General features: G+C 35.5%; 1 protein-coding gene across 1 annotated transcript in view; it reads right to left on the bottom strand.

The window, feature by feature from the left end:
- Nucleotides 1–10,556, bottom strand: part of LOC108250535 (chemokine-like protein TAFA-5) — a 147,799-nt gene that overhangs the window by 83,162 nt on the left and 54,081 nt on the right. The window lies entirely within an intron of this gene.

The following is a 10,556-nucleotide window of genomic DNA, read 5'->3' as shown; positions in this document are numbered from 1 at the left end:
CCCCCGGAGGAGCTGGCCCAAGTGGCTGGGGAGAGGGAAGTCTGGGTCTCCCTGCTTAGGCTGCTGCCCCCGCGACCCGACCCCGGATAAGCGGAACACAATGGATGGATGGATGGATAGATAAGATGTTGTCAAAATACATTTGGAAAGGGAAAAAAGCCAGAGTCAAATACAAAACTTTACAATTAAAAAAAGAAAAAGGAGGGTGCGGGCTTCCTTGTTTAAGAGAATATTTTTGTGCAGCTCAGTTGAGACCTTTGATATGTTTGTGCTGTCCGGATTACACTGCGGGATGGAAAGATGTGGAAGGGGAAACCATCAAAACAATACCGATTAAAACCATAATAGCTGACACAAAATTGCAGAGCAAAATTAATTTGGCAGATGAACCAATATCTGCCTGGAATGAAGCAATTAGAATATGTGGATTAGAAAATGCCTCTAAAGTTCTGCGTTGGTGCACTTACGATTCAGATTTCATCCCAAATCAACACAATGATAGATTCAAGAAGTGGAGTTCAAAAGGCCTAACTAGTTACTATTCTTTTGTCCATAAGGGGGCGTTCCAATGTTTTGAGTCCTTGAAAAGTAAATCAGATTTTTGCGCAGATGACTTTTTCAGATATCTACAGGTCAGAAATTATTTTAATCAGGATCTAAAAGTACCTTTACATAACCTTGGATTGGTGGAAACATTTACATCACTGACTAAATCTAGAGCAGTTAATAAAATTATTTCCAGAATGTACAACTCCATCCTGGAGTGTAAGAACGACAGCACTGTTTATATTAAAGTGAAGTGGGAAAAAGAAGGCAGCCTGACGATTCCAGAGGAAGATTGGAACCACATCTGTAAGATACCATGGACAACAACAAGATCAAAGGTTTGACGTGAATTTTGCTGGAAAAGCATTATAAGATTTTTCATAACCCCAGAGCAGAAACGATATCAGGGAAAAGGAGATGTGGCAGGAAGAGTGCCAATCATTTCCACATTTTCTGGGACTGTCAAACCATCCAGCAATATTGGTCTCAAATTCATGAACATTTACAGAACATTTTCACATTTGATTTTCCTTTAACCTTTGAATGCATATTTTTATGTAACTTACCGGTCAACAAACTGAACTATAACGATCAAAAACTTCTGTTCATTTTGCTGGCGGGGAGCAAAAAGGCCCTCACAAGAAAATGGCTTAAACGGGAACCTCCAACAACTGAAGACTGGATTAATGTAGTGAAAGAGATTTATGTATTGGAGAAACTGTCTTTTTCCATTAATGTGCAGAAGGACACTTTCTACAAGATATGGTCAAAGTCGACAGAATATGTCAAACCTGTTGTCTGATTCTTTGTAAACCTGAGGTCACTGATTGGTTAGTATTCAGGCTCCCCAGCAACTCACATTTAAGTTCTGGTTGGTTTTTGTTGGTTTGGCTTTGCCCTTTTTTGTTTTTTTTTGTTGTTTTGTTGTTATTTTGTTTTTTTGTTTTTCTGTTTATTTGTTGTTGTTTTTTTGTTTTTTTCCTGTCAAAGAAAACAGTGAGAAAAATGAGAAAGAATGTAAAATGAGAACGAAATCAATATAATTATATCATTGTAATGTAATGGGCTTTCTCAATAAAAATGTTAATATAAAAAAAGGCAGTAATAATGATGTATAGGATCCCACTTTTTGTCCCCCAAAAATTTGACATGTAAAACAAAGAAACTGTCTCAAACCAGTACTATTTCAACAGGACAATGACCACTCATAGGAAAACTAACTGCTCTGACTGCACTTTCACCAAAAAATAAACTTGTTAAGGCTTTGTTGCTGGTAGGGTTGTGCAATTAATCAAATTTATCGTTTTCATTTTGTTTTTCTTCTCCAAATAATTACAAAAACAAGACAATTGATGTGAAATAAGAGCACATAATAGAAAATACTTCAGAGAGACCTCGGCTCTGCTTCTCCAAAATTGCAGCATTTAACACCAATCACTAAGTTTATAACAAAAACTTAAATATCCAAATGAGGCGTGTGATGTGGGGTACAACTTTCCCATACATTTTGTTGGTTTGTTGTTAAACAGGAATGAGACAACGGTGAAATCAAATATTCTTCTACAATACAACCACAGCCATTTAGGTGAAACGTTTCCAAAACAGGGTTAGCTTCAGTTAAAATCTGTTGACTCTGTGTGAAAGCAGCTGAAAGCTGCAGCTGAACTTTAAATCTTTGTCAGCAAAACAACAGATATGAAGGGTTGCAGTCAAGTGTCATCACCACCACCACCACCATCATCATCATCATGATCTTCTTCAATATCATCAGTTATCAAGACATCATACACAGATACCATATAAGAGTATAACACTATATTTCCTGTAATAATTATGAAAATAGAGGGAGTTTTAGGATAATTTGCGAAGCAAGAATTTTTAAGAAAAGAAAGGTTTTCTTTAATCTCATGTGAAATAGACAGGAGGAACTTTTATTTCACAAAAACACTAGAGGGATTTATTTATAAATGAATGGGTTAGATTTTTAAGCATCTTACTAAATCATAAAATGTTCTATTGAACAGAAACACTTTTTCCTGTAATTGTGTTGAAATTTACCTATATGCATGAAATTACTGGATATTTTCACATTAAATTATTAAAAATAAATTAATTCAATAATAAACTTTTCAGATGAAAAAAAGAACATGGAGTTAAAAAAAAACCCATATGAGATCAGAAAGGCACGCACTATGATGATGATTTTATCTATTTATGTTTATTATTTATACAGTACCATACATTTATATAAATATTTTGTCAGTTATTGTAAAGGAACGTTTAGTAGGAAGATATCAAGGAAAGTTTAACCTTCAAGGCAATTCACTGTTGTTTAAGTACAATAAATGTAACATTTAAATATTAAACTTAAATATTGTTTTCAAGAATTGTGATCACAATATTGACTAAAATAATGATTTTTTTTTCCATAATCAAGCATCCCTAATTGCTTTTTTTTAATTACACTAACTGTACTTGTCAAAAAATATGCTTTAGCATGACTTTGTGAACTTTTGCACAAATTAACCATTTTCATAAACAAATCTATTGATTTTAAGAATGCAATCTGTAATGTATACAAAAAGTTTAGGCACAACAGTACAAAAAAAGCAACCATCAGTAATATAACACCACAAGACATTATGCAAAGCAGGAAAACACAATGTAATAGAGAAGAAGGTGTCAGGATTTGGGTTTTTGGTTTTCAGTTAGTTGCTTTATGTTTCAGTTGGTGTTTATTATTTTCTGTTATCTTGTAGTTTGGTTCGTGTTTCCTTCTGCTCTTGTCTCATGTGTCTGTGTTTGTTTTCATTTTCATTCCCCCAGCTTAGTCATCTGGTTACCTGTCACGCCCATCTCCACCTGTGAGCAATTATAATCATGTCACCTGTCTCCACTTACCTGATTNTTCATTTCTCTCCATACCTCGCTGGTCCATTGTCTAAGGTTTGTCTCTGGTTTGTCTATGGTTTGTTGCTCGTTTCTGGTTGTTGTTTTTTCCATCCCGCTTGTCTCCGTCTCCGTTTATGTTAGTGTTAGGTTGTTCTTTATTTTGTTCTTGCTGCCACGTCAGCTTTTGTTTTGTGTTTCTTTAGTTAATAAATTATTGTTTGTTAAAAATGAGTCTGCGCTCTGGGTTCGCCATCGTCTCCACCATTCATGACAGAAGGCAACATAAGTAACAAGCTAATGAAAGAAAATGTGATGACATTAAGTATGACATAAACAAACTCATTTAATGCAACACTAAGACAAATTATTTTGAGTCCAAACCAACAAAACACTCCATTAGGCATGTATACAACATTACACAATGATTTATTTAACGTTGCAAAATTCTACAAATTTATATGACATTAATGAAGGTGTCATAATGGAGCATACAATCTTGTGAAATGCGGAATGTGGAAATAAAATGCAGCCTTGCATTCAGATCTGTGATGAGACATTACTGTGTTGATAGGTAATTGAATGGAGCACAATATGATTGCTAATGAAACATAGTGTGACATTATATAACCCGATGTCACATTAGATGGCACACCATAATGTTGATGTAAAACATAAGTTTATGTTAGGAAATTTAAGACAACGCTTTTCTGAGTCAGTCAATCCTCATTTTTCTACCCCAATACTCATTTCAGGAACTTAAATATATATGAATTTTTTTATATCTTGAAAGTCCAGCTAAGGGACAAAAAAAGTCTGTTCAGTTCTTTATTACACAACCTAGTAATAAGGTTGAGCAATAGGTGAAATTTTTTTCATCAGTAACCATCAGTCCAACAACCAACAATCAGCAATATATTCTCCAGCATGGAGGAGGAGGTGGAGTGGAGGAAAGTGCCACAGACAGTTATAGTCAGTTCAGTTTGGAATACTAACCAGTAGTGGCGTCACTAGGCCTGTTTTCAAGCCCCCCTAAATAATTTTGGTGTCAAATTTTTTTTTTTTTTTTTTTACAAAAATTCAATATAATGTGGCCAGAATATGAGTTTAAATAAATAACCATATATAAATTCATTATTAACTCAAATATATGATCATAAATCTGTCAGTTTTCTTTTTCTTTACAGCATAAGGTAGAGATCCTCTTTGGTGCGTCGTTATCAAATCCATTCCACTTCTTCATATAGAGTACTCCCTGACCACATGAAATCCAGTCCATGTTTTCCCTACAAACTTCGTTATCTGATCCATTTCACTTGTTCATATAACATACTCCCACACTACATGGATTCCAGTCCACGTTTTCTCTGCAACCGTGATACCAGAGTGCTAGAGCAGCATGAACAGACCAGCATGAGCATGAGCAGACCAGGAGAAGTTATTCCAGTCAGCTTTTCTGTTGTCTGTATTTTGTCGTGAGGATGAGACATCAGAGATATGGTGAAATAATTACATGTGAAAAATACTGTCTGGGCCACCTGTGGAAGGTTTACTGGAGAATGTTACAGCAGTAATAACCGTTTTCTACAGAAGCATTCTTGTGTCAGTTAATCTAAATCAGTGTTGTGGAATAACTGAGAGATTTTATATAATATATAAAGTCACAGTTAGAGTTCATAACTGGGTATACACCAGCACCAAACATTATAGTGTACATTAGCTGGCATTTAATACAGTATAGTAATATTCAATTCACAAAATAAAAAAAAACAATGTTCATTTTTCTTGTTAAAACTGTAAACATATTTCCTGTTTGTTGATGTTCTGAATAAAAATATAATTGGTTGTTAAAACATTTACACAGTAAGGTATTTGTTAAATGTGTCCAAAAATGTGGAAAAGCAACTCAGGTTTTGTTAGCTGTTTGAGAAATTTTGTTCTCGCCCACTACGTTTGCTCACATCCTGTGCATCTCCTGGGGGCTAAGCCCCCCTTGTCCTTAAAACCTAGTGACCCCCCTGCTAACCAGTAATGGCTTCATTGTTTTGGACAAAACCTTAATGCAAAAATAAAGTCAATAAACACCAATCTAGAAAATGGGGGTTTAAATGTCTTTCCATAAGCAGAGCCTCGTGGCCATAGTTAGAAATCACAGCCATGAGATATGCAGAATACTGAACATTGAAGAAACCACTCAGGCGTTTTTCAGCTTTTTCCACAATCCCCTGATGTGTGATGTCCACAGAGCCGCTGAGGTTCAGCCATTCATCAGCAAGGGGATGAGTACAATAAAATATAGTTTAGTATGTTGGAATAAATTGTTCAAACCAGACAGAAAATACCACTGGAGTTTCATTTTTTGACTTCCGAAAGAGAAAAACCTTCCTCAGATTTGGATCCATAAGCTCTGATGTGGGAATTACTATCAGATCTTTGGTTTGGATCACTTCAAAGGGAAACACTGCTCCGACCCTCGTTAATGCAGTGGACTGGCTTCATGCCAAAAAAAACAGGACCTTTTGCCAGCAGCAGTCCTAACTATTTTTTAATTTTAAAAGAAAGGCAAATACAGAGGAGGAGAAGGAGAAGAGAAACAGGAAGTTTTACTTCAAACGTGATGTAAACGTGCTCTTTCATTCAAAGGTCTGGGCTGCTTACAGGCTGACAGCCTGAGATCAGTTCGTGTTTCAGAGCAGTTTGTTATTGATGAAAAAATATAGACAATCCGTGTGTGATTAAAGAAATGTCATAGTCTGAAACTGCTGTTGATTAGTTTATTCTGGTGTGAGAGTTCATAAATGCTACTCTCAAGCACTCTCACATTTTTTACGAGTTAGCATTGGGTTAGCTTCGAGTTAGCAACATTAGCTCTGAACCTGCCGTCTTCAAGTGTCGTGTGCTGATGTCATGGCAATGATCTGGGGGTAATCAGTTCTCATTGTTCCACATTCCCAACTTGGTCGTTATGCACGTTGTTTTCCAGAGATCCAGCCATCAGCTAAGGTTCTGAGGTACTGATATGGTTGTATATCTAATACTCCTGTGAAGTCTTCAGGCATTTCTTCGTATTCAAAAATGACTTTTTTTTCATTTCCACTTGTAAACAACTGGACAGTAGTGGCTTTTTGGCTGGCTGGGGCAAATTGCACGTCATGAACCCAGGACGGCAACTCCACTCCACAAATCACCCACTTCAGAAATGATTGACTACTAAAATGCTAAAAACAGTTTATTTAACTCATAGATCAGACAAATGGGTCCCTGCAATGTTGTGTGGATGTGTTTGACTATTCATGAAATGTCAATTTTTTGAAATTTCATTTAAGTTCACCTTTAAACCTCAACACTTTTGCATGACATTTTTTGTTTACTTTGTTGCTGTTTTCTCAACTGAACAACATCTGTGTTACTATGCGAATATGTGTGTGGAGCATAGATAGATTGTGTATATGCCAATGAGGCTGGGTCTGCAGGAATATCTGTGCTGAGTACAGACTGGACATCCTGCAGTTTAACTAGACGACTCCTCCAAGAGTGTTATACCTTGGTGTGATGCTACAATACTAAGTGACTATAACATTATGAAGAAGGAGCTGGAGAAGCTCATGAAATACCAAGGGCTGAAAGAGGAAATAGAGAAGTGTGGAGAGTCAAGGCATTGGTGGTGCCAGTGGTCATCGGAGCACTTGTTGCTATGACCCTCAAACTGGAAAAGTGACTCCAACGGATCCCAGGAACAACCTCAGAGATCTCTGTCCTGAAAAGTGCAATCCTAGGAATAGCTAAGATACTGGACAGAACCCTCAAGCTCCCAGGTCTCTGGTAGAGAATCCAAAGTTAAAAATGAAAGTGTAACCCCCCATGTGGAACACATAGGGTGAGACGGAAATTATAAACATAGTCATATACAAAAGTAGACAAATTTTTGCAGAAAGCTATGTTTACTAGAAGATGCAGTGCAACAAAGAAAATAGAGTATATTGTGATTGCATCCTTTATTTTGATGTAGCCAACAGGATTGTCCCAAGGAAGGTAAGAGTAGTTAATGGTGCAGTTAATATAATAAATATAAAAAATAATAAAGTAAAACAGGAGTTCTCAAACTTTAGAATCAAAGATCCAAATCTGATTTGAAGGAAAGGTCAAAGATCCAAAAAACTACCAATAAGCAAATCCTTTTTGTTAAATTTGCTTAAACTTACAACTAAAAGAAATTATCCTATTTATCTACAATTGTTTGCTTTTGAACCTAAGCTGCTCTAACATTTGACAGGAAAGCTTAATGTTTTATAAGAAATTTTAACTTAATTACCTTACATCCCTCAAAATGGGGCTGTAGTAGCTCAGTGGTCACTGCCAGTCTTGTAATCCTCAGACAGTGGACATTTTTCCATATCTGTCCTGTTAGATCTTAGTGCTGCATTTGATACAGTTGATCACAATATTTTATTACAGAGGCTTGGACATGATATTGAGATAACAGGAACAGCTCTAATAAGGTTTAAATCATATTTGCTTGACAGATGGCAGTTTGTTAATGTTATTAAAGATTTTTCATGCATCAAAGTTTATCATGGAGTTCCTCAGGGTTCAGTGCCTGGACCAGTACTCTTTACTTATATATGCTTTCATTTGGTAAAGTTATTAGAAAGCATGGGATAAATTTTCATTGTTATGCTGATGATACTCAGTTATATTTTTTTCATGAAACTTGATAAATCCAACCAGTTGCTTAGATTACAAGCATGTCTTAAAAACATAAAAACCTGCATGACTCTTAATTTTCTGCTTTTAAACTCAGACAAGACAGACATAGTGGTTTTCAGACCTGAGCATCTTAGGAACAAACTTAGCAGCCTTTCACTTCCTCTGGATGGAATTAATTCGGCCTACAGTTCTGATGTTAAGAACCTTGGTGTTATTTTTGATCAAGATATGTCTTTTAACCCCCACATTAAAAATGTTACCAGGTCAGCTTTCCTCCACCTACGTAATATCACTAAATTGAGAACGATGCAGAAAAACTGTCCAATGCAGAGTTCTGATGAGAGTTATCATATTTCTCCAGTTTTAGCTTCTGTCCATTGGCACCCTGTCAGAATATAAATTAAAATCACACTTCTGACATACAAAGCTCACAACAACCAAGCTCGATTTTATTTTAAAGATCTTATTGTTCCATATTTTACTAACAGAGCACTTTGCTCTCAGACTGCAGGTTTACTTGTGGTTCTCAGAGTTTCCAAAAGTAGGTTGGGAGGCAAAACTTTCAGTTATCAGGCTCCTCTCTTGTGGAACCAACTTACACTTTCTGTCTGTGAGTCTGACACCCTGTCTACTTTTAGGATTAGATTGAAGACTTTCTTTTCAAAAGAAATTTGAAGGTTAGGGCTGGGTTGGGTTTTCTGATCAATCCTTTAGTTATGCTGCTATAGGCTTAGACTGTTGGAGACAAACTGACCACATTTCTTCACTCTGCTGCTGTCTTTACTTGTTCTACTCTCCATGCTTGTTTTTGTAATTATTTTTAACATTAACATGTGTTTTTCTTTGAGTGGTTTTTTTTTTCTCATAGAAACTACACCTGAAGCAGTCATTCTGTGTTTGTATCTCTTTCCTGTCCTCTCTAACACAAGCCGGTCGAAGCAGATAGCCTCTCATTCTGAGCCTGATTCTGCTGGAGGTTTCTTCCTGTTAAAGGGGACTTTTTCCTTTCCACTGTTGCCAATGTGCAGCTCGGGATGGGAGACTGATGTAGTGAAGATTCAATCTGCTGGATTCCTTAGATAGACAACATTTACTAATTGGCTTTTATAATCTATCGGAACTATAAAATAAATTGAATTTAAACTGCATTGAATTAATGCTGAGGATACAGATTTAGGTCCAGGTTGCATCAGAAATGACATTAGATGCAAGTTGCCAAATCTTTCATGCAAGTTTGCTTGCTGTGGCAAAAGGAAAACAACATGAAATGTCTCAAAACCGAATGTCATTGTTTTCACAAAGACCTTTAAAGGTGTAGGTGCTCAAAAATTAAAAAAAAAATGTAGAATGAAAAAGGTAAGCAGCAGTTTATTTACTTAAACTCCCATTTTCAGGGCACCAGGGGGTTTAGAAACTCAAATAGATTTAACTATCTTGTGGGAATAATCAATAATCTTTAGAGTATTTTCATTTATTTACCCTTTATATTTGTAGACTCTCCAAAAAGTTTTTATAGATCTTAATAACTGGAAGATGAATCCATTCAACTACAAGGAATAATCAATATATCTCTTACAAGTAAAGAAACAAATTTTGCTTTTAAAAGTTTTATTTCCAAAAATTTATATAAACTAAAATAAATCTAAAAAACAACCAACAAATCAACACAAAAAGTGAATTCAATCAATACAACAAAATAAAATTGACACTAAGAATTTGGAAACATTATTCTGAATTTTGCTATCAAGGGATTTTATGTTCAGATAATAATTCAAATGATTTAACTGTAAAAAAAATATTTTGGATACAAGAATCAATCTTTATCAGCTTATGGAAGACTGATTGTAAATAATTAAAAAAATGCAAATCTTTTGAACATGATGTTTGAAATTAGTATCTAAATTTTAAATTTTACACGTACAAGAATTTGGACAGTTTAGAATATTTGATAATTATTTTCACCTTGAAATTAGGTCAGAAGAATGCTAGTAGTTCTCCCAAATTGTCAGGAATGGGTCAAGTAAGGTGTTATGGATTTAAGTATTTTTGAGTTTATTTTCAATCAATCAATCAGTCAAATTTTATTTGTATAGCACATTTCAGCAGCAAGGCATTTCAAGGTGCTTTACATAATTAAAAAACAAAATAAAAACAGCATGTGACAATGAATAAACAGTAAGAAAGAGACAAACATCAAAAACTCGCACTCTAACCCTAATTTAGCCATAAACAACTCTAAACAGGTGGGTTTTAAGTTGAGATTTAAAGGCACCCAGTGTTTCAGCTGTTTTACAGTTTTCTGGAAGTTTGTTCCAAATTTGTGGTGCATAGAAACTGAAAGCTGCTTCTCCTCGTTTGGTTCTCGTTCTGGGGATGCAGAGCAGTCCAGAACCAGAAGATCTGAGGGGTCTAGA

Source organism: Kryptolebias marmoratus, linkage group LG17 (genome assembly GCF_001649575.2).
Source record: "Kryptolebias marmoratus isolate JLee-2015 linkage group LG17, ASM164957v2, whole genome shotgun sequence".
In the NCBI taxonomy this organism is placed as follows: domain Eukaryota; kingdom Metazoa; phylum Chordata; class Actinopteri; order Cyprinodontiformes; family Rivulidae; genus Kryptolebias; species Kryptolebias marmoratus.
Note: the sequence above shows the minus strand (reverse complement) of the source record. Positions and strands in the feature narration are given on the sequence as shown.